The sequence below is a fragment of the Lithobates pipiens genome, unplaced genomic scaffold (assembly GCF_037356315.1).
Source record: "Lithobates pipiens isolate NorthernLeopardFrog02 unplaced genomic scaffold, aLitPip1_a1.2 Scaffold_1, whole genome shotgun sequence".
Classification (NCBI taxonomy): domain Eukaryota; kingdom Metazoa; phylum Chordata; class Amphibia; order Anura; family Ranidae; genus Lithobates; species Lithobates pipiens.
This window is the reverse complement of record NW_027507685.1, coordinates 61,874,470-61,887,675: the sequence shown is the minus strand read 5'-3', so window position 1 is coordinate 61,887,675 and position 13,206 is coordinate 61,874,470. Positions and strand designations below refer to the sequence as shown.

Genomic DNA, 13,206 nt, shown 5'->3' with positions numbered 1-13,206 from the left:
GCCACAAGGACATGATTCTGGTTTGTGGCGCCCGGATCAACCAAACACTCGAAGATCACCTGGGACATCTTCTACTTTTTTTGCTCAAGGAGATTGGGTAGAAAGGATCTGAAATGTATGACTTGGTGCAAGGTCATGCTTTAAGAAGTGCATTTGCAAAATGGCCTAGGTTCAGAGTGTTTATACAGCTCCTTGACAATGGTAATAGATCAATAGAGTACCACGAGTAGATGATATTTCCAGAGGAAGCCATAGCACCTCAATATATCTTGTCAGGATGGCCGAGTGGTCTAAGGCGCCAGACTCAAGAGCTGTTTCTTCACATTGTGTGGGTGTTCTGGTCTCCAAATGGAGGCGTGGGTTCAAATCCCACTTCTGACAATCTGTTTACACATTTAGCTTGAACTACAATCACCACTCCCGCTGTGTTTTCATGCTACCATGTCACCGACAAAAAAACATGAAAAAAAATCCAAAAACTTTGCACATCCTACATAAAGATCAAATTCTTGAGGAAAATCTGCTAGACCATGCTGTTAAATCTCTCATTTAAAGTGCAACTTTAGTCAGAAAAGTAAGTCCTGCTACATCTCTTCCGGTTGTCCCATTTTGCATATATACTCATGTAAAACATTAAAAAATATGCTTCTATACACTTTGAAATCCAGTAATACGCTGTTTCAACCTGCTCTGCACATACTCAGTTGCTCTCCCATTTTAGGCATATTTAAGTTATGACACCAGCCATTTGATGATTTGATAGTTTGGTTGAGAACACAAGCAAATGGGACAGTTATCAATCCCGGGATTCCAGGCATGTAACTGTGTTTTGAAACCCTTAAATCAATTGGTTTACTTCCACTTTATGATTTACTTCTGTTTGGAGGCTCTGGGCTTCAGCAAATTGGAAGCCTCCAGCAAGAAGCACGTTGTTATGGGTAAAGCAAGAATTTACGAGTGAAGGTCACAGGAAGGAACTGGAAAGCAGCATAGAAAACGACCACGAAGGGACTCGAACCCTCAATCTTCTGATCCGAAGTCAGACGCCTTATCCATTAGGCCACGCGGTCTGCCACAAGGACATGATTCTGGTTTGTGGCGCCCGGATCAACCAAACACTCGAAGATCACCTGGGACATCTTCTACTTTTTTTGCTCAAGGAGATTTGGTAGAAAGGATCTGAAATGTATGACTTGGTGCAAGGTCATGCTTTAAGAAGTGCATTTGCAAAATGGCCTAGGTTCAGAGTGTTCATACAGCTCCTTGACAATGGTAATAGATCAATAGAGTACCACGAGTAGATGATATTTCCAGAGGAAGCCATAGCACCTCAATATATCTTGTCAGGATGGCCGAGTGGTCTAAGGCGCCAGACTCAAGAGCTGTTTCTTCACGTTGTGTGGGTGTTCTGGTCTCCAAATGGAGGCGTGGGTTCAAATCCCACTTCTGACAATCTGTTTACACATTTAGCTTGAACTACAATCACCACTCCCGCTGTGTTTTCATGCTACCATGTCACCGACAAAAAAACATGAAAAAAAATCCAAAAACTTTGCACATCCTACATAAAGATCAAATTCTTGAGGAAAATCTGCTAGACCATGCTGTTAAATCTGTCATTTAAAGTGCAACTTTAGTCAGAAAAGTAAGTCCTGCTACATCTCTTCCGGTTGTCCCATTTTGCATATATACTCATGTAAAACATTAAAAAATATGCTTCTATACACTTTGAAATCCAGTAATACGCTGTTTCAACCTGCTCTGCACATACTCAGTTGCTCTCCCATTTTAGGCATATTTAAGTTATGACACCAGCCATTTGATGATTTGATAGTTTGGTTGAGAACACAAGCAAATGGGACAGTTATCAATCCCGGGATTCCAGGCATGTAACTGTGTTTTGAAACCCTTAAATCAATTGGTTTACTTCCACTTTATGATTTACTTCTGTTTGGAGGCTCTGGGCTTCAGCAAATTGGAAGCCTCCAGCAAGAAGCACGTTGTTATGGCTAAAGCAAGAATTTACGAGTGAAGGTCACAGGAAGGAACTGGAAAGCAGCATAGAAAACGACCACGAAGGGACTCGAACCCTCAATCTTCTGATCCGAAGTCAGACGCCTTATCCATTAGGCCACGCGGTCTGCCACAAAGACATGATTCTGGTTTGTGGCGCCCGGATCAACCAAACACTCGAAGATCACCTGGGACATCTTCTACTTTTTTTGCTCAAGGAGATTTGGTAGAAAGGATCTGAAATGTATGACTTGGTGCAAGGTCATGCTTTAAGAAGTGCATTTGCAAAAGGGCCTAGGTTCAGAGTGTTCATACAGCTCCTTGACAATGGTAATAGATCAATAGAGTACTACGAGTAGATGATATTTCCAGAGGAAGCCATAGCACCTCAATATATCTTGTCAGGATGGCCGAGTGGTCTAAGGCGCCAGACTCAAGAGCTGTTTCTTCACATTGTGTGGGTGTTCTGGTCTCCAAATGGAGGCGTGGGTTCAAATCCCACTTCTGACAATCTGTTTACACATTTAGCTTGAACTACAATCACCACTCCCGCTGTGTTTTCATGCTACCATGTCACCGACAAAAAAACATGAAAAAAAATCCAAAAACTTTGCACATCCTACATAAAGATCAAATTCTTGAGGAAAATCTGCTAGACCATGCTGTTAAATCTGTCATTTAAAGTGCAACTTTAGTAGAAAAGTAAGTCCTGCTACATCTCTTCCGGTTGTCCCATTTTGCATATATACTCATGTAAAACATTAAAAAATATGCTTCTATACACTTTGAAATCCAGTAATACGCTGTTTCAACCTGCTCTGCACATACTCAGTTGCTCTCCCATTTTGGGGAAATATTTAAGTTATGACACCAGCCATTTGATGATTTGATAGTTTGGTTGAGAACACAAGCAAATGGGACAGTTATCAATCCCGGGATTCCAGGCATGTAACTGTGTTTTGAAACCCTTAAATCAATTGGTTTACTTCCACTTTATGATTTACTTCTGTTTGGAGGCTCTGGGCTTCAGCAAATTGGAAGCCTCCAGCAAGAAGCACGTTGTTATGGGTAAAGCAAGAATTTACGAGTGAAGGTCACAGGAAGGAACTGGAAAGCAGCATAGAAAACGACCACGAAGGGACTCGAACCCTCAATCTTCTGATCCGAAGTCAGACGCCTTATCCATTAGGCCACGCGGTCTGCCACAAGGACATGATTCTGGTTTGTGGCGCCCGGATCAACCAAACACTCGAAGATCACCTGGGACATCTTCTACTTTTTTTGCTCAAGGAGATTTGGTAGAAAGGATCTGAAATGTATGACTTGGTGCAAGGTCATGCTTTAAGAAGTGCATTTGCAAAATGGCCTGGGTTCAGAGTGTTCATACAGCTCCTTGACAATGGTAATAGATCAATAGAGTACCACGAGTAGATGATATTTCCAGAGGAAGCCATAGCACCTCAATATATCTTGTCAGGATGGCCGAGTGGTCTAAGGCGCCAGACTCAAGAGCTGTTTCTTCACGTTGTGTGGGTGTTCTGGTCTCCAAATGGAGGCGTGGGTTCAAATCCCACTTCTGACAATCTGTTTACACATTTAGCTTGAACTACAATCACCACTCCCGCTGTGTTTTCATGCTACCATGTCACCGACAAAAAAACATGAAAAAAAATCCAAAAACTTTGCACATCCTACATAAAGATCAAATTCTTGAGGAAAATCTGCTAGACCATGCTGTTAAATCTGTCATTTAAAGTGCAACTTTAGTCAGAAAAGTAAGTCCTGCTACATCTCTTCCGGTTGTCCCATTTTGCATATATACTCATGTAAAACATTAAAAAATATGCTTCTATACACTTTGAAATCCAGTAATACGCTGTTTCAACCTGCTCTGCACATACTCAGTTGCTCTCCCATTTTAGGCATATTTAAGTTATGACACCAGCCATTTGATGATTTGATAGTTTGGTTGAGAACACAAGCAAATGGGACAGTTATCAATCCCGGGATTCCAGGCATGTAACTGTGTTTTGAAACCCTTAAATCAATTGGTTTACTTCCACTTTATGATTTACTTCTGTTTGGAGGCTCTGGGCTTCAGCAAATTGGAAGCCTCCAGCAAGAAGCACGTTGTTATGGCTAAAGCAAGAATTTACGAGTGAAGGTCACAGGAAGGAACTGGAAAGCAGCATAGAAAACGACCACGAAGGGACTCGAACCCTCAATCTTCTGATCCGAAGTCAGACGCCTTATCCATTAGGCCACGCGGTCTGCCACAAAGACATGATTCTGGTTTGTGGCGCCCGGATCAACCAAACACTCGAAGATCACCTGGGACATCTTCTACTTTTTTTGCTCAAGGAGATTTGGTAGAAAGGATCTGAAATGTATGACTTGGTGCAAGGTCATGCTTTAAGAAGTGCATTTGCAAAAGGGCCTAGGTTCAGAGTGTTCATACAGCTCCTTGACAATGGTAATAGATCAATAGAGTACTACGAGTAGATGATATTTCCAGAGGAAGCCATAGCACCTCAATATATCTTGTCAGGATGGCCGAGTGGTCTAAGGCGCCAGACTCAAGAGCTGTTTCTTCACATTGTGTGGGTGTTCTGGTCTCCAAATGGAGGCGTGGGTTCAAATCCCACTTCTGACAATCTGTTTACACATTTAGCTTGAACTACAATCACCACTCCCGCTGTGTTTTCATGCTACCATGTCACCGACAAAAAAACATGAAAAAAAATCCAAAAACTTTGCACATCCTACATAAAGATCAAATTCTTGAGGAAAATCTGCTAGACCATGCTGTTAAATCTGTCATTTAAAGTGCAACTTTAGTAGAAAAGTAAGTCCTGCTACATCTCTTCCGGTTGTCCCATTTTGCATATATACTCATGTAAAACATTAAAAAATATGGTTCTATACACTTTGAAATCCAGTAATACGCTGTTTCAACCTGCTCTGCACATACTCAGTTGCTCTCCCATTTTGGGGAAATATTTAAGTTATGACACCAGCCATTTGATGATTTGATAGTTTGGTTGAGAACACAAGCAAATGGGACAGTTATCAATCCCGGGATTCCAGGCATGTAACTGTGTTTTGAAACCCTTAAATCAATTGGTTTACTTCCACTTTATGATTTACTTCTGTTTGGAGGCTCTGGGCTTCAGCAAATTGGAAGCCTCCAGCAAGAAGCACGTTGTTATGGGTAAAGCAAGAATTTACGAGTGAAGGTCACAGGAATGAACTGGAAAGCAGCATAGAAAACGACCACGAAGGGACTCGAACCCTCAATCTTCTGATCCGAAGTCAGACGCCTTATCCATTAGGCCACGCGGTCTGCCACAAGGACATGATTCTGGTTTGTGGCGCCCGGATCAACCAAACACTCGAAGATCACCTGGGACATCTTCTACTTTTTTTGCTCAAGGAGATTTGGTAGAAAGGATCTGAAATGTATGACTTGGTGCAAGGTCATGCTTTAAGAAGTGCATTTGCAAAAGGGCCTAGGTTCAGAGTGTTCATACAGCTCCTTGACAATGGTAATAGATCAATAGAGTACTACGAGTAAATGATATTTCCAGAGGAAGCCATAGCACCTCAATATATCTTGTCAGGATGGCCGAGTGGTCTAAGGCGCCAGACTCAAGAGCTGTTTCTTCACATTGTGTGGGTGTTCTGGTCTCCAAATGGAGGCGTGGGTTCAAATCCCACTTCTGACAATCTGTTTACACATTTAGCTTGAACTACAATCACCACTCCCGCTGTGTTTTCATGCTACCATGTCACCGACAAAAAAACATGAAAAAAAATCCAAAAACTTTGCACATCCTACATAAAGATCAAATTCTTGAGGAAAATCTGCTAGACCATGCTGTTAAATCTGTCATTTAAAGTGCAACTTTAGTAGAAAAGTAAGTCCTGCTACATCTCTTCCGGTTGTCCCATTTTGCATATATACTCATGTAAAACATTAAAAAATATGGTTCTATACACTTTGAAATCCAGTAATACGCTGTTTCAACCTGCTCTGCACATACTCAGTTGCTCTCCCATTTTGGGGAAATATTTAAGTTATGACACCAGCCATTTGATGATTTGATAGTTTGGTTGAGAACACAAGCAAATGGGACAGTTATCAATCCCGGGATTCCATGCATGTAACTGTGTTTTGAAACCCTTAAATCAATTGGTTTACTTCCACTTTATGATTTACTTCTGTTTGGAGGCTCTGGGCTTCAGCAAATTGGAAGCCTCCAGCAAGAAGCACGTTGTTATGGCTAAAGCAAGAATTTATGAGTGAAGGTCACAGGAAGGAACTGGAAAGCAGCATAGAAAACAACCACGAAGGGACTCGAACCTTCAATCTTCGGATCCGAAGTCAGACGCCTTATCCATTAGGCCACGCGGTCTGCCACAAGGACATGATTCTGGTTTGTGGCGCCCGGATCAACCAAACACTCGAAGATCACCTGGGACATCTTCTACTTTTTTTGCTCAAGGAGATTTGGTAGAAAGGATCTGAAATGTATGACTTGGTGCAAGGTCATGCTTTAAGAAGTGCATTTGCAAAAGGGCCTAGGTTCAGAGTGTTCATACAGCTCCTTGACAATGGTAATAGATCAATAGGGTACTACGAGTAGATGATATTTCCAGAGGAAGCCATAGCACCTCAATATATCTTGTCAGGATGGCCGAGTGGTCTAAGGCGCCAGACTCAAGAGCTGTTTCTTCACATTGTGTGGGTGTTCTGGTCTCCAAATGGAGGCGTGGGTTCAAATCCCACTTCTGACAATCTGTTTACACATTTAGCTTGAACTACAATCACCACTCCCGCTGTGTTTTCATGCTACCATGTCACCGACAAAAAAACATGAAAAAAAATCCCAAAACTTTGCACATCCTACATAAAGATCAAATTCTTGAGGAAAATCTGCTAGACCATGCTGTTAAATCTGTCATTTAAAGTGCAACTTTAGTCAGAAAAGTAAGTCCTGCTACATCTCTTCCCGGTTGTCCCATTTTGCATATATACTCATGTAAAACATTAAAAAATATGCTTCTATACACTTTGAAATCCAGTAATACGCTGTTTCAACCTGTTCTGCACATACTCAGTTGCTCTCCCATTTTAGGCATATTTAAGTTATGACACCAGCCATTTGATGATTTGATAGTTTGGTTGAGAACACAAGCAAATGGGACAGTTATCAATCCCGGGATTCCATGCATGTAACTGTGTTTTGAAACCCTTAAATCAATTGGTTTACTTCCACTTTATGATTTACTTCTGTTTGGAGGCTCTGGGCTTCAGCAAATTGGAAGCCTCCAGCAAGAAGCACGTTGTTATGGCTAAAGCAAGAATTTACGAGTGAAGGTCACAGGAAGGAACTGGAAAGCAGCATAGAAAACGACCACAAAGGGACTCGAACCCTCAATCTTCTGATCCGAAGTCAGACGCCTTATCCATTAGGCCACGCGGTCTGCCACAAAGACATGATTCTGGTTTGTGGCGCCCGGATCAACCAAACACTCGAAGATCACCTGGGACATCTTCTACTTTTTTTGCTCAAGGAGATTTGGTAGAAAGGATCTGAAATGTATGACTTGGTGCAAGGTCATGCTTTAAGAAGTGCATTTGCAAAATGGCGTAGGTTCAGAGTGTTCATACAGCTCCTTGACAATGGTAATAGATCAATAGAGTACCACGAGTAGATGATATTTCAAGAGGAAGCCATAGCACCTCAATATATCTTGTCAGGATGGCCGAGTGGTCTAAGGCGCCAGACTCAAGAGCTGTTTCTTCACATTGTGTGGGTGTTCTGGTCTCCAAATGGAGGCGTGGGTTCAAATCCCACTTCTGACAATCTGTTTACACATTTAGCTTGAACTACAATCACCACTCCCGCTGTGTTTTCATGCTACCATGTCACCGACAAAAAAACATGAAAAAAAATCCAAAAACTTTGCACATCCTACATAAAGATCAAATTCTTGAGGAAAATCTGCTAGACCATGCTGTTAAATCTGTCATTTAAAGTGCAACTTTAGTAGAAAAGTAAGTCCTGCTACATCTCGTCCGGTTGTCCCATTTTGCATATATACTCATGTAAAACATTAAAAAATATGGTTCTATACACTTTGAAATCCAGTAATACGCTGTTTCAACCTGCTCTGCACATACTCAGTTGCTCTCCCATTTTGGGGAAATATTTAAGTTATGACACCAGCCATTTGATGATTTGATAGTTTGGTTGAGAACACAAGCAAATGGGACAGTTATCAATCCCGGGATTCCATGCATGTAACTGTGTTTTGAAACCCTTAAATCAATTGGTTTACTTCCACTTTATGATTTACTTCTGTTTGGAGGCTCTGGGCTTCAGCAAATTGGAAGCCTCCAGCAAGAAGCACGTTGTTATGGCTAAAGCAAGAATTTACGAGTGAAGGTCACAGGAAGGAACTGGAAAGCAGCATAGAAAACAACCACGAAGGGACTCGAACCTTCAATCTTCGGATCCGAAGTCAGACGCCTTATCCATTAGGCCACGCGGTCTGCCACAAGTACATGATTCTGGTTTGTGGCGCCCGGATCAACCAAACACTCGAAGATCACCTGGGACATCTTCTACTTTTTTTGCTCAAGGAGATTTGGTAGAAAGGATCTGAAATGTATGACTTGGTGCAAGGTCATGCTTTAAGAAGTGCATTTGCAAAAGGGCCTAGGTTCAGAGTGTTCATACAGCTCCTTGACAATGGTAATAGATCAATAGGGTACTACGAGTAGATGATATTTCCAGAGGAAGCCATAGCACCTCAATATATCTTGTCAGGATGGCTGAGTGGTCTAAGGCGCCAGACTCAAGAGCTGTTTCTTCACATTGTGTGGGTGTTCTGGTCTCCAAATGGAGGCGTGGGTTCAAATCCCACTTCTGACAATCTGTTTACACATTTAGCTTGAACTACAATCACCACTCCCGCTGTGTTTTCATGCTACCATGTCACCGACAAAAAAACATGAAAAAAAATCCAAAAACTTTGCACATCCTACATAAAGATCAAATTCTTGAGGAAAATCTGCTAGACCATGCTGTTAAATCTCTCATTTAAAGTGCAACTTTAGTCAGAAAAGTAAGTCCTGCTACATCTCTTCCGGTTGTCCCATTTTGCATATATACTCATGTAAAACATTAAAAAATATGCTTCTATACACTTTGAAATCCAGTAATACGCTGTTTCAACCTGCTCTGCACATACTCAGTTGCTCTCCCATTTTAGGCATATTTAAGTTATGACACCAGCCATTTGATGATTTGATAGTTTGGTTGAGAACACAAGCAAATGGGACAGTTATCAATCCCGGGATTCCAGGCATGTAACTGTGTTTTGAAACCCTTAAATCAATTGGTTTACTTCCACTTTATGATTTACTTCTGTTTGGAGGCTCTGGGCTTCAGCAAATTGGAAGCCTCCAGCAAGAAGCACGTTGTTATGGGTAAAGCAAGAATTTACGAGTGAAGGTCACAGGAAGGAACTGGAAAGCAGCATAGAAAACGACCACGAAGGGACTCGAACCCTCAATCTTCTGATCTGAAGTCAGACGCCTTATCCATTAGGCCACGCGGTCTGCCACAAGGACATGATTCTGGTTTGTGGCGCCCGGATCAACCAAACACTCGAAGATCACCTGGGACATCTTCTACTTTTTTTGCTCAAGGAGATTTGGTAGAAAGGATCTGAAATGTATGACTTGGTGCAAGGTCATGCTTTAAGAAGTGCATTTGCAAAATGGCCTAGGTTCAGAGTGTTCATACAGCTCCTTGACAATGGTAATAGATCAATAGAGTACCACGAGTAGATGATATTTCCAGAGGAAGCCATAGCACCTCAATATATCTTGTCAGGATGGCCGAGTGGTCTAAGGCGCCAGACTCAAGAGCTGTTTCTTCACATTGTGTGGGTGTTCTGGTCTCCAAATGGAGGCATGGGTTCAAATCCCACTTCTGACAATCTGTTTACACATTTAGCTTGAACTACAATCACCACTCCCGCTGTGTTTTCATGCTACCATGTCACCGACAAAAAAACATGAAAAAAAATCCCAAAACTTTGCACATCCTACATAAAGATCAAATTCTTGAGGAAAATCTGCTAGACCATGCTGTTAAATCTGTCATTTAAAGTGCAACTTTAGTCAGAAAAGTAAGTCCTGCTACATCTCTTCCCGGTTGTCCCATTTTGCATATATACTCATGTAAAACATTAAAAAATATGCTTCTATACACTTTGAAATCCAGTAATACGCTGTTTCAACCTGTTCTGCACATACTCAGTTGCTCTCCCATTTTAGGCATATTTAAGTTATGACACCAGCCATTTGATGATTTGATAGTTTGGTTGAGAACACAAGCAAATGGGACAGTTATCAATCCCGGGATTCCATGCATGTAACTGTGTTTTGAAACCCTTAAATCAATTGGTTTACTTCCACTTTATGATTTACTTCTGTTTGGAGGCTCTGGGCTTCAGCAAATTGGAAGCCTCCAGCAAGAAGCACGTTGTTATGGGTAAAGCAAGAATTTACGAGTGAAGGTCACAGGAAGGAACTGGAAAGCAGCATAGAAAACGACCACAAAGGGACTCGAACCCTCAATCTTCTGATCCGAAGTCAGACGCCTTATCCATTAGGCCACGCGGTCTGCCACAAAGACATGATTCTGGTTTGTGGCGCCCGGATCAACCAAACACTCGGAGATCACCTGGGACATCTTCTACTTTTTTTGCTCAAGGAGATTTGGTAGAAAGGATCTGAAATGTATGACTTGGTGCAAGGTCATGCTTTAAGAAGTGCATTTGCAAAATGGCGTAGGTTCAGAGTGTTCATACAGCTCCTTGACAATGGTAATAGATCAATAGAGTACCACGAGTAGATGATATTTCAAGAGGAAGCCATAGCACCTCAATATATCTTGTCAGGATGGCCGAGTGGTCTAAGGCGCCAGACTCAAGAGCTGTTTCTTCACATTGTGTGGGTGTTCTGGTCTCCAAATGGAGGCGTGGGTTCAAATCCCACTTCTGACAATCTGTTTACACATTTAGCTTGAACTACAATCACCACTCCCGCTGTGTTTTCATGCTACCATGTCACCGACAAAAAAACATGAAAAAAAATCCAAAAACTTTGCACATCCTACATAAAGATCAAATTCTTGAGGAAAATCTGCTAGACCATGCTGTTAAATCTGTCATTTAAAGTGCAACTTTAGTAGAAAAGTAAGTCCTGCTACATCTCGTCCGGTTGTCCCATTTTGCATATATACTCATGTAAAACATTAAAAAATATGGTTCTATACACTTTGAAATCCAGTAATACGCTGTTTCAACCTGCTCTGCACATACTCAGTTGCTCTCCCATTTTGGGGAAATATTTAAGTTATGACACCAGCCATTTGATGATTTGATAGTTTGGTTGAGAACACAAGCAAATGGGACAGTTATCAATCCCGGGATTCCATGCATGTAACTGTGTTTTGAAACCCTTAAATCAATTGGTTTACTTCCACTTTATGATTTACTTCTGTTTGGAGGCTCTGGGCTTCAGCAAATTGGAAGCCTCCAGCAAGAAGCACGTTGTTATGGCTAAAGCAAGAATTTACGAGTGAAGGTCACAGGAAGGAACTGGAAAGCAGCATAGAAAACAACCACGAAGGGACTCGAACCTTCAATCTTCGGATCCGAAGTCAGACGCCTTATCCATTAGGCCACGCGGTCTGCCACAAGGACATGATTCTGGTTTGTGGCGCCCGGATCAACCAAACACTCGAAGATCACCTGGGACATCTTCTACTTTTTTTGCTCAAGGAGATTTGGTAGAAAGGATCTGAAATGTATGACTTGGTGCAAGGTCATGCTTTAAGAAGTGCATTTGCAAAAGGGCCTAGGTTCAGAGTGTTCATACAGCTCCTTGACAATGGTAATAGATCAATAGGGTACTACGAGTAGATGATATTTCCAGAGGAAGCCATAGCACCTCAATATATCTTGTCAGGATGGCCGAGTGGTCTAAGGCGCCAGACTCAAGAGCTGTTTCTTCACATTGTGTGGGTGTTCTGGTCTCCAAATGGAGGCGTGGGTTCAAATCCCACTTCTGACAATCTGTTTACACATTTAGCTTGAACTACAATCACCACTCCCGCTGTGTTTTCATGCTACCATGTCACCGACAAAAAAACATGAAAAAAAATCCAAAAACTTTGCACATCCTACATAAAGATCAAATTCTTGAGGAAAATCTGCTAGACCATGCTGTTAAATCTCTCATTTAAAGTGCAACTTTAGTCAGAAAAGTAAGTCCTGCTACATCTCTTCCGGTTGTCCCATTTTGCATATATACTCATGTAAAACATTAAAAAATATGCTTCTATACACTTTGAAATCCAGTAATACGCTGTTTCAACCTGCTCTGCACATACTCAGTTGCTCTCCCATTTTAGGCATATTTAAGTTATGACACCAGCCATTTGATGATTTGATAGTTTGGTTGAGAACACAAGCAAATGGGACAGTTATCAATCCCGGGATTCCAGGCATGTAACTGTGTTTTGAAACCCTTAAATCAATTGGTTTACTTCCACTTTATGATTTACTTCTGTTTGGAGGCTCTGGGCTTCAGCAAATTGGAAGCCTCCAGCAAGAAGCACGTTGTTATGGGTAAAGCAAGAATTTACGAGTGAAGGTCACAGGAAGGAACTGGAAAGCAGCATAGAAAACGACCACGAAGGGACTCGAACCCTCAATCTTCTGATCTGAAGTCAGACGCCTTATCCATTAGGCCACGCGGTCTGCCACAAGGACATGATTCTGGTTTGTGGCGCCCGGATCAACCAAACACTCGAAGATCACCTGGGACATCTTCTACTTTTTTTGCTCAAGGAGATTTGGTAGAAAGGATCTGAAATGTATGACTTGGTGCAAGGTCATGCTTTAAGAAGTGCATTTGCAAAATGGCCTAGGTTCAGAGTGTTCATACAGCTCCTTGACAATGGTAATAGATCAATAGAGTACCACGAGTAGATGATATTTCCAGAGGAAGCCATAGCACCTCAATATATCTTGTCAGGATGGCCGAGTGGTCTAAGGCGCCAGACTCAAGAGCTGTTTCTTCACATTGTGTGGGTGTTCTGGTCTCCA

General features: G+C 41.8%; 15 non-coding genes across 15 annotated transcripts; 10 read left to right on the top strand and 5 right to left on the bottom strand.

Moving 5' to 3' along the window:
• The first annotated feature begins 271 nt into the window (after nucleotides 1–271).
• TRNAL-CAA (transfer RNA leucine (anticodon CAA)) lies at nucleotides 272–381 on the top strand. The gene is made up of 2 exons: nucleotides 272–309; nucleotides 336–381. It is a non-coding gene; the product is annotated as a tRNA-Leu (tRNA).
• A 616-nt stretch (nucleotides 382–997) lies between these two features.
• Nucleotides 998–1,070, bottom strand: TRNAR-UCG (transfer RNA arginine (anticodon UCG)). Its single transcript has one exon. It is a non-coding gene; the product is annotated as a tRNA-Arg (tRNA).
• A 272-nt stretch (nucleotides 1,071–1,342) lies between these two features.
• On the top strand, nucleotides 1,343–1,452 carry TRNAL-CAA (transfer RNA leucine (anticodon CAA)). Its single transcript has 2 exons — nucleotides 1,343–1,380; nucleotides 1,407–1,452. It is a non-coding gene; the product is annotated as a tRNA-Leu (tRNA).
• Nucleotides 1,453–2,068: 616 nt separating this feature from the next.
• TRNAR-UCG (transfer RNA arginine (anticodon UCG)) lies at nucleotides 2,069–2,141 on the bottom strand. Its single transcript has one exon. It is a non-coding gene; the product is annotated as a tRNA-Arg (tRNA).
• Nucleotides 2,142–2,413: 272 nt separating this feature from the next.
• On the top strand, nucleotides 2,414–2,523 carry TRNAL-CAA (transfer RNA leucine (anticodon CAA)). The gene is made up of 2 exons: nucleotides 2,414–2,451; nucleotides 2,478–2,523. It is a non-coding gene; the product is annotated as a tRNA-Leu (tRNA).
• A 617-nt stretch (nucleotides 2,524–3,140) lies between these two features.
• On the bottom strand, nucleotides 3,141–3,213 carry TRNAR-UCG (transfer RNA arginine (anticodon UCG)). The gene has a single exon. It is a non-coding gene; the product is annotated as a tRNA-Arg (tRNA).
• Nucleotides 3,214–3,485: 272 nt separating this feature from the next.
• On the top strand, nucleotides 3,486–3,595 carry TRNAL-CAA (transfer RNA leucine (anticodon CAA)). Its single transcript has 2 exons — nucleotides 3,486–3,523; nucleotides 3,550–3,595. It is a non-coding gene; the product is annotated as a tRNA-Leu (tRNA).
• Nucleotides 3,596–4,211: 616 nt separating this feature from the next.
• Nucleotides 4,212–4,284, bottom strand: TRNAR-UCG (transfer RNA arginine (anticodon UCG)). Its single transcript has one exon. It is a non-coding gene; the product is annotated as a tRNA-Arg (tRNA).
• A 272-nt stretch (nucleotides 4,285–4,556) lies between these two features.
• TRNAL-CAA (transfer RNA leucine (anticodon CAA)) lies at nucleotides 4,557–4,666 on the top strand. The gene is made up of 2 exons: nucleotides 4,557–4,594; nucleotides 4,621–4,666. It is a non-coding gene; the product is annotated as a tRNA-Leu (tRNA).
• A 617-nt stretch (nucleotides 4,667–5,283) lies between these two features.
• On the bottom strand, nucleotides 5,284–5,356 carry TRNAR-UCG (transfer RNA arginine (anticodon UCG)). Its single transcript has one exon. It is a non-coding gene; the product is annotated as a tRNA-Arg (tRNA).
• Nucleotides 5,357–5,628: 272 nt separating this feature from the next.
• On the top strand, nucleotides 5,629–5,738 carry TRNAL-CAA (transfer RNA leucine (anticodon CAA)). The gene is made up of 2 exons: nucleotides 5,629–5,666; nucleotides 5,693–5,738. It is a non-coding gene; the product is annotated as a tRNA-Leu (tRNA).
• Nucleotides 5,739–6,700: 962 nt separating this feature from the next.
• On the top strand, nucleotides 6,701–6,810 carry TRNAL-CAA (transfer RNA leucine (anticodon CAA)). The gene is made up of 2 exons: nucleotides 6,701–6,738; nucleotides 6,765–6,810. It is a non-coding gene; the product is annotated as a tRNA-Leu (tRNA).
• Nucleotides 6,811–7,772: 962 nt separating this feature from the next.
• TRNAL-CAA (transfer RNA leucine (anticodon CAA)) lies at nucleotides 7,773–7,882 on the top strand. Its single transcript has 2 exons — nucleotides 7,773–7,810; nucleotides 7,837–7,882. It is a non-coding gene; the product is annotated as a tRNA-Leu (tRNA).
• A 3,105-nt stretch (nucleotides 7,883–10,987) lies between these two features.
• TRNAL-CAA (transfer RNA leucine (anticodon CAA)) lies at nucleotides 10,988–11,097 on the top strand. Its single transcript has 2 exons — nucleotides 10,988–11,025; nucleotides 11,052–11,097. It is a non-coding gene; the product is annotated as a tRNA-Leu (tRNA).
• A 962-nt stretch (nucleotides 11,098–12,059) lies between these two features.
• Nucleotides 12,060–12,169, top strand: TRNAL-CAA (transfer RNA leucine (anticodon CAA)). Its single transcript has 2 exons — nucleotides 12,060–12,097; nucleotides 12,124–12,169. It is a non-coding gene; the product is annotated as a tRNA-Leu (tRNA).
• The last annotated feature ends 1,037 nt before the right edge of the window (nucleotides 12,170–13,206 follow it).